This window comes from Ceratotherium simum, chromosome 3 (assembly GCF_057802395.1).
Source record: "Ceratotherium simum simum isolate JZ-2026a chromosome 3, ASM5780239v1, whole genome shotgun sequence".
Lineage (NCBI taxonomy): Eukaryota > Metazoa > Chordata > Mammalia > Perissodactyla > Rhinocerotidae > Ceratotherium > Ceratotherium simum.
In genome coordinates, this window is record NC_141902.1 from 27,001,176 (window position 1) to 27,017,327 (window position 16,152).

Sequence of the window (16,152 nt, forward strand, 5' to 3'; positions counted from 1 at the left end):
GTCAAATCCACCCCCCACCCTACTTCCCCACCATATACAGACACATACAATTTACTTCTTATTTGTGTTTTGGGACACATTTTTTTAAAATATTTATTTCAAGGAATCCCAGGAACACATGTACAGGGGGGCAGCTCTAATTTCTCCCTCCTATAGATGGATCTGGGGTTCAGTAACCCAGAACATCTTTATTGCCCTGAGAGACTCCTCACATAAGGCACATAACCGCCTGGAGAAAATTGGTCCCCAAAGCCAGCCTTCAACATCTTGGATAAAGGGCAACGGTATCAGGCAAGGTTGCAGACCCCTGTCCAGACCCAGATTCCATTCTTCTTAATCCCCAAATAACTCACTTAAGATCAGGAGCACAGTCAGTCTTGTTACCTGCCTCATGTTCTAGGTGTAAAACAGGACCCAGGGTCTAGGCTCTGTTTCTGAGTCTGAGCCTGGACCAGGATACTAACCAGAGAAGAGACACAGCAGCACCTGCCAGAGCCCACACCAGCAGCTCTCACCAGGGGCTACCCCCAGGAGCCAGCCAATAACAGCGCGGCGACACTTGAGAATGGGCTTCCTCTCAAGGTTCCACTGAGCACTCAGGAAGAATAGGAGATAAAAACTTTCAGCACAACAGTGTAGTAGCCTCGATTTCTTTTTAGATCTTTGCCAAGCTCTAGCCCCTTATAGACTTGGTCTGAATGAAGCAAATACTCATGAGAGGGTAGATTCCTTCAGGCTCCTTATTCCCCATCACTTTTCCACAGTCCCAGAAGATGACCATCTACGGTAGTCAGTCTGAGACTCATGGAGCTCTGAGAATAACCCCTCTGACCTGGTACTTTATGTCCAGAAATCCCCCATTGATCCCTATGTAGCCAGATGAAACAGGGAATCCTAATCTTACTCCACAAAAGAGCAAATGAGACCGTCTGAACTGGACCTTTCATCTCCTGATGCCCTGGTGTCCTTTTATAATCTTGCTCAGTCCACATCTAACATCGGCTTCTTGGATCTCACTTAACAAACATTAAAAAGGGGAGCAGATCACTCACTAGTCCCTACTGACCACCTAGGGAAGGACATTTGATGTGGAATCATTCCCTTGACCATGGAGGAAGTGAGGTGAAGAAGAAAAGGCACAAGTTCAGAGACAGACCTAAACCCAAATCCCTGCTCTGCCACCTTGTGAACTTGGGCAACTCCCTCCTCTGAGCCTCAGTTTCTTCATCTGTAAAAATAGGAACAATAATACCTACTTCAGAGTCAGCCTGTGGCATATAGTCAACAGTAAATTGTAGTTCATTTCCATCCCCTTCCTTCTCATCTGAATCACGTGCAGTTTACCACGGTCAGTAGAAAGCAGTTGTGTAGGATTATATATGTGATTTTTTAAAAAAATTTCATTCATTCTCCTTTCAAGAAATATCCAATATAAACTCAATAACAGTAACATGAAAAAAGTATTTTAATAGCCATTTAGGAAAAGAGTCAAATCCAAAGACACCATAATGTTAATTGAATCAGCCGAGTGCAGTAATCAAAACATGTTCGATACTCACATTAACGTGGAAAAGATAGTGGTGTGTTGTTTGAGTTCTTTGTTCAATAACACAGGAATGCAAAATCACTAGAAAATATTAGAGAGGTGCCTCTTCCAGGTCTAGACTTGCCCAAGGTATTGTGAGTGAGCCATTTTTCCATTTTCCCATGCAAAAGATCAGTAAGTGCTGATGACTTCTAGTAACATTTTGACAGAGTAGATGTCACAAGGCGTGGAATAAATAACCAACTTGCCCTCAGTATCAAGTGGAGGAGAAGGAAGTATTTATGAGGGAGCTGAAGATGCTAGGAAGCTTTGTACAAAAACAAATCATAAAACGGTTACACTTTAGACTCAACTCGCTGCAATAGCGACCCCTTGTGGTAAATATACTTGGACAGAAGAAATGTTTCACAAAAGTCAATAGGTCTCAGACCCACGCATTTTATGTAACATCATATTTCTTTGTTAAATGCTGAAGCAGGTAGTTTGGCTTGGTCATGTGGAGCATGAAGTCTATTTTACGGGGTGGAAGAAACACTGAATGAGGAGTTAGACAAACTGGATTGTAAGAAATTCTTGCTTATGGACTTGCTAGTTGTGCAATTTTGTGCAAATCATCCTCTGAAAGGCACAGTTTCTTCATCTCTGTAAGACAGATTACAGGGATCAATTAAAAGAGCGTAAGAAAGTTTTTTCTAAACCAGTGTTCTATACAAACACAAACTATGTTTAACAGGAAATGCGACTGACGTTTCTGTGTCACAGTCTATTGTCTCACTTAAGAGAATATTATTGGATATCAAGCCACTAGAGGAAGAAACACCAAAAGTTTTTCTATTTCTCAGCCTTTGGAATGAAAGTAATCATTAATGGTTTTGGTGTTATGGGTTGAATTGTGTTTCTCCCCCTGCCTCAAAACAGATATGTTAGAGTCCTGATTCCTTGTACCTCGGAATGTAACCTTATTTAGAGATAGGTCTTTGCAGAAGTAATCAAGTTCAAGTGAGGTTATTTGGGTGGACTCTAATCCAATATAACTGATGTCCTTTAAAAAAGGGAAATTTGGACACAGATACGACACAAATAAAGGGAAAACCATGTGAAGAGACACAGGGAGAAGATGGCCATCTGCAAGCCAAGGAGAAAGGCCTGGAAGAGATCCTTCCCTCACAGCCCCCAGAAGGAACCAGTCCTGCTGACACCTTGATCTTGGACTTCAAGCCTCCTTGGACTTTAAGCCACCTAGTTTGTAGTATTTCGTTATGGCAGCCCCAGCAAACTAACACATGGTGCTCATAATTATATATTATATATGTACTCATTTGAAAAACATTTTTTTGTGTTCAAAAGATCTGGACAAACACAGAAATGCATCACATGCATTAATGATACTTGTTATATACATATATATATATATAAAAATATTAAAACAATTGTTAAAGCAAATTCTAGATAGTTCCTGAGGTTGAGAGGGAAAATCATGCCCTACAGCAAGAGCCACAAACCAGAGGAAGATTTTAAATTTTTTAAAAGTGGGTTTTCTTCTGGTTATTAAGATAATGAATTCTAAATATGGAATTTTGAAAATATGAAAAAGTATAAAAAATAAAAATCATGTGTAATGCCATATCCAAGAAATATCATTGAGTAATATTTGGGTATATTTCTTTTCAGTCTTTTCTATGCATAAATGTTTTTAACAAAATTGGATTGCATGGGCACATACACACACACTTGGGTACTCTGGGTTTTTTTAAGTTAATGTTATTTCCCAAATATTTTTGCCTGTCAAGAAATGTACATAAAATTTCCATTCTAACGGCCTCAAAATATTCCATGATACAGATGTACTATAATTTATTTACCAACTTTCCTAATATTAAATATTTGAATTTTAGAAAAAATACTATTTTAAACACCTTTGTACATAAGTCTTTGTCTAAACTTTCAATTATTTCTTTAGACTAGCTTCTACAAAGGGGATTTCCTGGATTAAAGAGTAAGAACATTTTAAAACTCTTGGTAAGTATCAATTCACTCAATCAAACAATATTTGTGGAGTCCCTAGTTGGGTCGGGCACTGAGATAGGCACTGGACATTCAATGATGAGAAAGACCCAACAGTTTAGTGATAAGGAAGAAAATTTTAAAAGCAGTGATAGTCCTTGATAACCGCTGTGATAGGGAAAGTACCGAGTACTATAGGAATATATGGAAGTGAAAATGCTTTGGTTTGGGGCTTCCAGGAAGATTTCCCACCAGGAGTGACACTTGAACTAAAACCTAAGGGAAAAGGAGGGATGAACCTGGTAAAGACTGGGCCAAGTAGGAAAAGGCAGGAGGAACAGCATCTGGACACAGAGTGGATGGCACTTGGGTAGATGGTGGTGCCGTTGTTTGATATAGAAAACAAAAAACGAAAGAGAGACTTTGTCTCATCTTGTTTTGTTTCATTTTGTTTTGAGAAGGGAAGAAGATGAAGACCTAAGCTCTGCACCATTTAATTTGAGGTGCTTCTGGATTCTTGCAGAGAACCCGGTGAAACTTGCTATACAATCAGAAAAAGATCAGAGGGAGAGGAAGGAGGACTGGATGGAGCATAAGATGGGTCTGTGGAGGGTGGTTCTTCTTGAGGGGAGGTGTCCCCCTATCATCCAGGCAAGGGCAAGTTCTCATGTGGATGCAGTAGGTGGCTTTCTACACCTAGTGTTCACAGGAAAACCAGGACAACTTTTCTGCCTCTTAAAAATGTTTCTTTACCCCTACCTTCTCTAATATGCTTAACATTACATTTCAAGGACAAAACCTGTGATTTCACAGGTAATAGAAAAAAATGTTGTTGCTTAAATGCAATTGAACCACAATGTAAATAGATAATATCATCTTCTTCCTGAAAACAGATTTTCAGGTATAGAAGATGGTATTAGAATACAGGTCCAACTGATGTGGCAAAGGCCAATGTAAAGTAGCTTAAACAAGATGGAAGTTTATTTCCTTCTCATGTTCAGTCCAAATATAAACAGTTCAGAGCAGATATGGGAGCTCCAAGTGTTGGTGACTATCTTAGTCCATTCAGGCTGCTATAACAAAAATACCACAGACTGAGTGTCTTAAACAACAAATGTTTATTTCTCACAGTTCTGGAGGTTGGGAAGTCCAAGATTAAGGTGCCAGCAGATTCAGTGTCTGGTGAAAGCCCATGTCTTGGTTCACAGACCACCATCTGCCTGCTGTGTCCTCACATAGAGGGATGGGTGAAGGAAGTCTCTGGAGTCCCTTTTATGAGGACACTAATCCAATTCATGAGGGCTCCCTCCTCATGACCTAATCACCTCCGAAAGGCCTCGCCTCCAAGTACCATCACTGGGGAATACGTTTCAATATATGAATTTTGGGGAGGACACAAACAGTCAGTCTATAGCAGTGACCTAAATATCTAATTGTTATGCCGTCCCCAACACTCACTTTTATTTGTCATCTAAGACACAGCTTTACATATACAATCCTCACAACAATCCACCCAATTATCTCACTTTAATGAATAAGGAGATGAGGCACACAAAGTATGACTGGTTTATGCAATGTCACATCAAGAAATACAGCTGATAGATACTTCCTAATTCTTAATTTAGTCCTCCTTCCACAGAGTTCTTGAAGTTCTTATAATGAGAAACTCTATTGAATCTTTATTTTTACCTAAAGCTTACTTGGTTATAAGGAAAATTTTCCAATAAACATAAGAAAAAAAGAATACTAGGTTAACTTTCCTCTTCACAGTAAAACAGGCCAATTACCAGGACCAAATGACAAAACAGAACATCTAAGGAAACATAGTTGTTTCTCCCAGACACCTCAAAAAATGGGGAAAATCTAAATTCCCATTTCTCTACATGACTCTCCTCCCATCACACCACACAATGAAAACAAATGTCTGAGGGATAATCTGGCTTTGGAAAATAGTCCTAAGAAGGAAATATTCTTGAAAGTTGTGTGTCTTTTTTTTTTTTTTGTGGTAACATCAGTTTATAACGTTGTATAAATTTCAGGTGTACATCATTATACTTCTATTTCTGCATAGATGACATCATGTTCACCACCCAAAGACTAACTACATTCCATCACCACACACATGTGCCTGATCATCCTTTTCACCCTCCTCCCTCCCCCCTTCCCCTCTGGTAACCACCAATCCAATCTCTGTCTCTGTATGTTTGTTGTTGATTTTCTTCTACTTATGAGCGAGATCATACGGTATTTGACCTTCTCCCTCTGATTTATTTTGCTTAGCATAATGTCCTCAACATCCATCCATGTTGTCAAAAATGGCTGGATTTCACCATGTCTTATGTCTTATTTCATTGTGTATATATGCCACATCTTCTTTATCCATTCTTCCCTTGATGGGAACTTAGGTTGCTTCCAAGTCTTGGCTATTGTGAATAATGCTGCAATGAACATAGGGGTGCATGTGTGTCTTTGACTAAGAAATAGTTCCATTTGGGTAGGGAAACGGTATCATCACTTTCCAAGTCTGGGCAGTGCCTGGATGGGAAGAGTTTGTTCACCATTGTACACCCAATGACAAGAACAATGCCTAGCACATAGTGGGAATGCTACAAATTATTGTTGAATGAATGGATAAATGAATGAATGAGTTCAAATTGTGTAAAAGTCATTCTTTCATTTGCAGGACTTGCATAAAATATACTTAAAGGTATCAAATGCAGAAAGAGACCATGGAGCAAGGTTGGTGGTGTAGTGTGCTGAGAATAGCCTTCTGGGCATGAACTTCCTTTGGAGCAAAAAGGTGATGGGGACTGAGGGCTTACCTAGAGGTATGGCAACTATATATTTAAGTATAAAATAGGTCCCATGATTTTATGAACACAAATGTACTTGAGACAGTAATGGTACAGAACACTGCCACTCTTAGACCTGAGCAAGCAGGTCTAAGACCTGCTCTAGCCGTGCACTTTAAAAGGCTCTATGCCATCCAACCTCTAGCTGCTCCTGTCCTACTCCCTATGAGAAGTCCACAGGGCCAAGGGGACATGGCCTTCTGGAGTCTAAATACCTCTTCTAGACCATGTTCTGGGTACTCAAGAGCCCAAAATTCCCTGCACACATGTCCCCATATCCACTTGTGGAGAATCGTCTCCCCAGTCACCATCAGTTGGCCCAATGTGCAAGCCAAGCTGGGCTAATCCTAGCAGCCCACACCCGTGGCTAGTGGTTAGTCCACTAACCACTGGTTAGTCCAGGGAAGAGCACCTGACTTACACTGAGTCAGCCAGACCCCTTCCCAGGATATTCTAAGCTTGGTGGAGAGGGGAAGAGAGAAAGAGAGAGAGAGAGAGAGGAGGAGGGAGAAGGAGGAGGATCATCAAATCCAGTCCCTCTCAAGGGTGTACATAAGATGTGGGCATGGGAGCTGTAAGCAGCCATGCTTAGGACTACATGTTTAAATCCTCCCTTGATTCAAATTCTCTTTCCATTATGCATTCTCTCTCTCTTTCTCTCTCTCTCCTTCCTTCACAGCAAAGCTACCTCCACCTCCTCGTCTCACATGGCATTTTGTGCAATCCTCTATCTGAGCACTTACCATGCTCTTTTGAGTTGTTGGTTTACTGTTCCTTCCTACAAGCACACTTTTTTTGGCAGGGACCATTTCAGGAGTTAGGGCTACACCGTCACTGAAACCACAGTCTCATCCCTCTGCAAGCCTATAGGCTGGCAGGGAAGTGGAGTGGGTAGATGATGCACCTGAGAGGCAGACTGCCTGGGTTTCAATTTGCCATTTAACAGTTTTGTGACTTGAGTGAGATACTTAAATTCTCTGTGCTTTAGTTCCTTTATCTGTAAAGTGAATATCATGATAATAGTTGTGAGAATGAAATGAGTTCGTAGGTGTTTGGGATCCCACCTGGCATATAGAGATCAAGGATCACTTCTTTCACTTCTTTATGATCAGTGCTTAACACGGTACCTGGCACATAAGGATTTAATAAATATATGTCCAATGAAAATTTATGTGGCTTTAAATTGTAATTCAGTTATAATAAGTGACACAACCTAGAACCACACCACCCTCTTGTGGAGGGACATAAAGGCTTCAGGGAAATGGTTTTTACTGATCTCAGGGTTTTGTGTTCAGCTCTCCCTGCAGCCCCCACCACTGTGTCACTCCCAGCACAGAAGTACACAGCAGAGTCACTCCTGAGGACAGATGGTTTCTTCAGGTGGAAAGAGGCTTGGCTCTTATTAAATTCAGCCTCAAAGCCATAGCTGCCTTTAACCAGGCTGTCCCCTGTGATGTATTTCAGAAGGAACTGGAGGCCTTGGTTGGGATATTGGACATACCAAAAGAGATAAGGGCTCCCAGAAATTGAATAGGTGCATTTCACAGTCAGTGGATCCCCTTCGGCCACAGTGATCTGATCTTCCGGCTGAGTCACTGACTGAGCTCTCAGCCCACCTGTAAATTAATCCACCTGCATCAGGGAAGCTGCTGGAAAGAATGTAAGCAAATAATACATGTGGAAAATGGGAAGAGAATATTACTCACTCAGTGTGAAGAGAATGGCAAGTGTTGAGATATGTGCAGAGGCCATGGCTTAAGCCGAGCTGGCTGGGGGCTCCTTTCCAGCCCTCCTCAGCTGGAGATATGGCCCCACCCCAGAGACTGGGCTCTCAAGAGGGAGCAGCACCTCTGTGTCAGCACAGTGTTTTTACAGATGGCCCTTCTTCAGGGAACCTAGTCGTTCCTGGCACCTGTGTCTCCTCTTTGTTGAGCAAGCTCTTGGTTCAGGCTCCTCAAAGCTCTGTGGGGAGCAGGACTGCTGCTCCTCCTGCACCGGGGACAAACCTCACACTGCAACACCCCCTAGAGGCCACACTCAGAACCCAGTGATTTTACCGTCAAGTAGCCAGTGCTTCCAGGTCCCATCACACGATCAGACCTCTGCATGTTTACATTTTCCATGAGGGACAGAGGGGGAATTTGGTATAGATAATGTAGAGACAGAAAGAAGGGAAATAGCATTTTTTAATAAGATGGGAAAATAAATAAAAAATAGAGGGGAAATGTAGCTTCAGGTGAAGAAGGAAAGAAAAATAAAAATGAGAGACAAAAAAAGACAAAATAAGAGAAAATAGTAAGGCAAGAGAAAAGAAATGATAAGCAAGAATGAGAACCTTGTTCTTCTCGTTAAAAATAATTTATAGCTGGCTTCTCTGTAAACCTCTTTGACCAAAAGATAACTCAGGTTTTTCTCTAGTTTAGGCCTGTTGGGACCCCTCCCCACAATGCTCTTTAGTTAAAGACTCATACAAAAATAACTTGAACCTTCTCTTGAAACATTTTGAGAGATAAAAAAGGAATGGATGGTATTATAAACACCTCCTGAAACATTTGTCCTGTTAAATAGTGGATGATAAAGCAAAAAACAACAAAACAAAAATAAACCTCTGTGAAGGAGTTGCAAAAATAGAGATTTTCAGGCCAGTCCTGGTGGCCTAGTGATTAAGTTCGGCATGCTCCACTTTGAGGGCCCGAGTTCGGTTCCCAGGCACGGACCTACACCACTCGTCTGTCAGTGGCCATTCTGTGCCAGCGATCCACATACAAAAAGATGAAGATTGGGAACAGACGGTAGCACAGGGTGAATCTTCCCCAGCAAAAGAATAAGATTAAGAATTAATTTTTCAAAAATAGAGATTTTCCATATAGACAGGCCACTTAAAAAAGAATTCAAACGAAGTGCATATTGAGTAAAAATAGATGGTTAACTAAATTTGAGATATTATTATGATGATAAAGGTTCATTTTAAGGGGAGGACAGGTGTAAATTTTGTACTAAAAAATGCCACAATAGTGGCAGAGTGATTATCCAATAAATTTAAATTTAAAGGAAACAAGCGTCAATATAAAGATGTTCCTCTGATTTGCCTTATTTTTCCTTTAAATAATATCCAAATAAGCCATATATTTTGGGAAGAGGATAGGAAATCTCTTTGCTTTGAATCAGAAAAAAAGGCAGAACATAGTTGTTTCTGAAAGCTTTGCTAAGGATCTCATAGTTTTATAGTTGAAACCTTGAACCTATGATAATGTTTTTCTTTGAAATATATAAATTATCTTTAAATTCTAACCTCCAAGCCCCAAGAGACCTGTGATGAATGGGAACATATAATAAATTTCTTCCCTCTCTGCCTGAGCCTAAGATGGGTATTTGTGTTGTATCTTTGAGGTTCCTGGCTATCACCTCAAGAGGAAGATTGGAAAAAAGCTGAATGAAAGGAATACTTCAAATGTGGGGGCAGAATTAAGGGAAACCTACAAGAGAAGGTGAAGCACCTGGGGGCTAGCAACAGCCAAAAGACTTCACCACTCCTAGGCCAGAAGGGACAGAGGAGGAAGAAATTAGCCTAGCCTGAGGAGACCTGTAACTGAGGGAGAATACCATCCAACAGGACCTCTGAACTTCAGTACAGGAAAGAAGGGATCTTAGAATGTAAACATCTTGACCACTGTCTCCTGCCGATGCCTCTCACTGAGCCAAACCCAACCAAAACCAAAAGGACAAGGGAGACCAGTGGATGCAGTGCATAGAAGTCAGCCTGCTGGGCACAGAGCAGGATGGAGAGGAGACCTGGAGAGGAAAAGTGAACATCCAGCCTCCTGACATGGGTTTACTGTTGCCTTACCACTCAGGCAGAGATGTATGTCCATCCTAAATGTACATATGGGCGTATCTATACTGCATTTTGACCAATGTAGAAAGACAAATAAGTCAAATTAAAATAACAGTCCAGTATATATTTTAGTGCCTTAGCTAAATTTTCCAGGTAATTGCTCATTCTCTGCTTCTTCTATCCTCTACAGATGCAGCACACACAGCACACAAGATTGTGCCTAGATAGTGCAAGTGGCTCAGATATTGTTTGCCTTCAACCACTTACAAATTAATCTCAAGAGCTACAAATGAACTAAACTTTAGGAGGCTTATATTTTTAATCTTACACTAGAAATGACTGATTGTTTAGTGGTTCCCCTCAAAGGGTGCTCATGGGAGGAACTGACCATATTTATTAAGTATGCTTAGTTATAAGAGGAGGAAAGTTTTCCTCTGAATTTATGCTATGGTTAGAACTTATGGGCATCCCTTTGCAATGGCAGGACTGATGCAGAAGCCTTACTCTTCTCCTTCTTGAAAAGTAGAGACGTTCAGTCTTCACGTTTACTTCGAGTTAAAGAATTGCTTCCTAACTGCTGAGGGGGTAGGGAAGGATTTCAGGACTTCCACATAATATCCTGCACACCAGATACATGCCTAGGGCATCAACTGAGCTTTCAGAGTTGAAAAACATATCTTCAATAGATATTCTGTTTATGTGCTTTGATTTATGAGATTAACGAGGAAATTATTCGTCAAATGCCAACTGTGGGCATAAGGTTAATCCCTTTACATTCCTTGTCACATTTACTCTCCCTAACGTTCCACATTTTAGAAAAGAGGACACTCTTTTTGTCTAGGGTCTGTTTTGGTTTAGGAAAATTAAATAATTTCCTCAAGTCACCCCTAAAGAAATAGTACGAAGATTTTAACTCATACTTTTCTGACTTCAAAGGCATTCTTTCCACTAAATCACACTGAGAATATCCATTTTGATCATTCACTTTTTAAAAATCTTATAAAGTAGTCCCATTATCATAATAAAATTATGCAATCACAGACTTGATTGGGCCAAGTAGAACTTTAGAGGTCATCTTGTAATTGAGTGTATCCCAAATGCTGATCCTACATTCATGTACCACTTAACCAAAACAGCCCCTAGACAATTGCCTCAAAACCACCTGTAACATACAATGATTGTCCACCTTCTGTAGCACCTCTTGCTTATTTCTATGCCATTGCAGGTTTATGTGCACATAATGTGATGAAAACTTGATGTTTTTTCTTATCCACTTACCACATGTGCCCGCTCTGGACCACATTCTGATTATTCTTCCCAACTCTCCAATTTCTATTGAAAGAACCATCAAGTTCACAGAAAATTGACATGAACTGTCTTGACAACCCACTGTAAACTGAGTGCAGTGCTGTCTATTTGGAGATCAGTCAAATGTGAGATGTGTCAGCCACCAGGGAATGTACCCAAAATGCAACAGGTGGAGGTCTCTGCTCTCCTCCAGGGTCCCTGCCTCCAAGAGGTGCCTCTCTTCACTCCTTCTTGTGTGACTACCATTGAGACATGCACATCACAACACAAGGACACTGAAGATGTGGCCCACAGTGATGTCAAGGAGCTTCAATGTGAGACTGCAGGTACTTCTGTAAGACTGCCTCCTGCCCTTCCCAATAAACTGTTTATGAACATCAGAGCTCTGCAAATGTCCCTGATTTCCCAGGAGACAACTTGACTCGTGTAAAATAATGAGAAAGTTCTTTGCAAATATCAGACTCTGAAATGTAGACCATATTTATTTTATAAATATCAGAGAAAAACAGCCCAAAATAAAATTGACACGAACTGTCTTGACAACCCACTGTAAACTGAGTGCAATGCTGTCTATTTGGAGATCAGTCAAATGTGAGATGTGTGAGCCAATGGGGAATGTTCCCAAAATGCAACAGATGGAGCAAGGAGGAAAATCAATACTTTTTATATGAAACCTTGACAAAGGACACAGTCCAACTAAGAAAATAATACTTTTCCTACATAAATTAGGAAACTCTCAAAAGAAAAAGAGGAAATCCATGGTTTAGCCTTCCGCTCTCCTACCTCCAATAGAGTAGACCATAAATCAATGACCTCCATGTCTCTGTGGACTGAAGGGATTTTCCAGTTTCTCTGGGTCAAATAACCTTCCCTCACCCAGACCCAGTTTCCTCATTGTTGCCTTGCTGGTTTAATAATAGGTCAAGCTGCATCTGAGGTGTGTTGTTAAGTTCTAGGAATAAGTTTTTAGAGAAATATAAGCCAACTGGAAACTGTTTGAAAGTGCACAGTAGAGAGGAATCAAAATTGTGGTACACACATAATACATGGTTAGGAAAACATAAATATTTAAGATGGAAAAAAAACTCCTCAGTAGAAATGTTAGATCTGGTCCAAAATATGTAAAGGAGACATGTGAACTTCTTTAGGTTCCCAAAGTTGTAGGAGCCACTGGAACACAGTGCTGCCTCAATATAAAGATAATTGCTTTTTAATTCACAGAAGTTTGAATGGACAGTATGGGAATAGCAAGGATCCTGTTTCAAGAAAATACCTGTAATTCCCTTGGTGATGCTATTAGGGAATCTAACCATCTCATGGAAAGATGATCTAGGTTGCCTTTTAGAATTTCACTTCCTGAGATTCAAGCTTTATTTTTCAGTTTAGTGTCTTTCTGTTTTATAGAGAAGCTCTGAGGTTGATTTTTTGTTTGTTTGTTTTATTTTCTCTTACTGAGACAAGAGCAAAGGGAAAAATCATGTGACAGCAAATCACAGGTGTTCAATAAATGTTTTTCAAATGATTAAAACTTTAAATAAGTACACAGAGCTAGCAGAAATCCATGTAATAAGAAGCCATTTTACACGCTGGACGTCAATCAATGGAGTAAGAGCTCTGTTTCCCTTCATTCATCACGAATGAACTGTCTTCACAGACGTCCCCTCTCCCAAGGGTTCACTCAGGAACTGCCTTGGCATCCTGATAATTCCAGGAGAAAACCCTGCAAGTCAGTGATCCTCACAAATTACTATTGAGTATCTGTTATATGCAAGATACCATTTGCATTGAGAAATTAGCAGAAGAACAAGATATAGTCCTTGTCCTGAAGAACTTACCATCCATTTTGGTAGACAAGACACTTATTCAGGAGTTAAACCATTAACAAAATAAGGTAAAATGTGTTAGAATTGTAGCAGATGGAGACATCGTTAGGCATATTCCATCCAAAAGAGAAAAGAAAGGATCTCACAAAGCTTACGGATTTTAGCCAATTAATTAAATAGAGAATTATTCCAGTTCATCCTGTAGTAGGGACAGGGATGTGGTTCCCAAGATGTTCTACTTGAGTGCAAGAAGAAAACCATGAGAATTAATATTTGTATTTATTGCAACATATTTTTTTGTTCTAATTTCTATTTTTGTTTGTCACATACATGATCATAATCTATAAGCACATAAATATGCATATGTTGGAAGAGTAACATATTTTACTGATAGAATCAAAAACCTTGGAGATCATTGTGCTACAGTAACACAGAGAAGTGAGAGAGTCCTCGGCACAGATAGTACAGCGTTTAAGCCTGACTCTGAATATGGAGAACAAGAAGAAAAAACTTCAGTCCTCCTCCTGTGTTTCGCCTTTACTCTCACACTATTAGCACACTCACAACCCTTCTGACAGCAGATGAATGGGTGGTTTTCCCACACCAAGAAATTCTGTGACACCAGCTGGGTATCCTACAATTTAACTCAATTCTGACACTGTCTACCTGGAAATAGCATCAGATCCCACAGGCTAAGGGCTCAGTCCCGTAAGACTTAATACACTCCCAAATTCAGATACCAGTCACAAGGCCAGGTTGTTGCCTGTGCTTCTGACAGATCAGCTATACATCAGAGGTTCCAATGACCCCCTCCTTGGGTTTGATTAATTTGCTAGAGCAGCTCACAGAACTCAGGAAAACAGTTTACCTATTGTTTACCAGTTGGTTATAAACACATATGATAAAAGATACAGATGAACAACCAAATGGAAGAGATGCCTAGGGCAAGGTATGCAGGAAGGGACAGTGGAAAGATTCCGCATACTCTCCTGGCACTCCATTCTCCCGGCACCTCTACCTGTTCACCAACCCAGAAGCTCTTTTAACCCCACACTTTTGGAATTTTTATGAAGGCTTCACCATGTGGGCATGTTTGACCGTTAGCTCCATTTCCAGCCCCTCTACCCTCCCTGGAGAATGGGGGGTGGGGCAGAAAATTCCGAGCTTCCAATCCTGGCTTCATCTTTCTGTTGATCAGCACCCAGCCAGGAGCCCACCAGGAGTCACCTCATTAGAACAAAAGACACTGCTATCACCCAGGAAATTCCAAGGTATTTAGGATTCTGCTTCAGGATCTGGGATAAGACCAAATATTAGAACAAAAGATGCTCCCAATACTCTTATCACTTAGGAAATTACACGGGTTTTAAGAGCTCTGTGCCAGGAACAGGAGGCAGAGATGAACATATATATTTTCTATAATCACATGGGGAGGGAGAGGACATTTTTGGCAAAAAAAAAAGTAAACTGATACAAATAATACAGCAGAGAATGCCAATAGGTTGTAAGAGTTAGAGAGCAAACTTATTTAATGACTCAAAGGGATCATGGAGTGTTCAGAAATGAAAGCAGAAAATTTTCTTTGGGTGTATAATATGGGAGCTTTTCTGAGCAGAGGATATCACTATTTAGCTTTGTTGGTTTTGTTTTCTTTTTTCTATACGACATGACAAAGCCCTGAAGGATTTTATTCATGGGACCCGGGCCTTCCACAGTGCTGCTCCAATACTGCCTTAATGGCCTGGTCCCAACTGGTCACTTCGTTTTCCACAATCCGGACATTAACAGAGCTTCAAGGATATGGTTTTCAGTTATGCTCTTTTCCCTTACAACTCTTTATAAACTATAAAACTACTTGAATCCTGGAGTTCAAACTATTTCAAAACATATTCCTTTGCCACTTTCCCTTTATGTCCCATTGCTGTCAATGAAGCAAAATGAGAAAGGTCAGGAAGTTCTCAGAAAAACTCCCTGTATCCCATGGAGCAAAGGATGTTCTTTAACATGGAAATTGAGGTTCATCTCTGGTCTAGAAATTTCTGAAGCAAGGGGACCAGAGTAACAAAAACTGGGCACCTTAAAACAACAGAAATTTATTGTATTACAGTTCTGGAAGCTAGAAGTCTGAAATCAATGTGTCAGCAGGGCGAAGCTTTCTCTGGCAGCTCTAGGAAAGAATCCTTCCTTGCTTCTTTGAGCTTCTGGTGTTTGCGTGCCATCCTTGGTGTTCCTTGGCTTATCGATGCATCACTCCAGTCACATGGCCATCTTCTCCCTGTATCTCTACACATTGTCTTCCTTCTATACTTGTCTGCCTCTGTGTTCAAATTCCCCTTTTTCTAAGTACACCAGTCATGTTGGATTAAGACCCATTCTAATGACTTCATTTTAAAATTATTACCACTAGACCTTATTTCCAACTAAGGTCACATTCTGAGGTACTGGGAGCTATGACTTCAACATATTTTTTCAGGGCAACACAACTCAACTCATAACACTAATCCTTGGAGGCAGATGAAAGCAATTCAGCATTCCATTCCCCACCCATTCTCTGTGGTGCCCTAATCCTCAAAAGGTACAGAAGAGATCCCCAGATGGGTTCCATGCCCCACCTCCAAAAAAAAGCAATGAGGTTAGAGAAGACAGGGCCCATAGGAGCAAGACAAGATAAGCCCTAGCCTGAGAGTGAGTTCGCTCTTAGATATGTCATGGAGCCAATGGCAGATGCAGATATCCTTCTGAGGAGTTCCTCAGGCATTTGAAGAGACTGAGTGAACCTACATG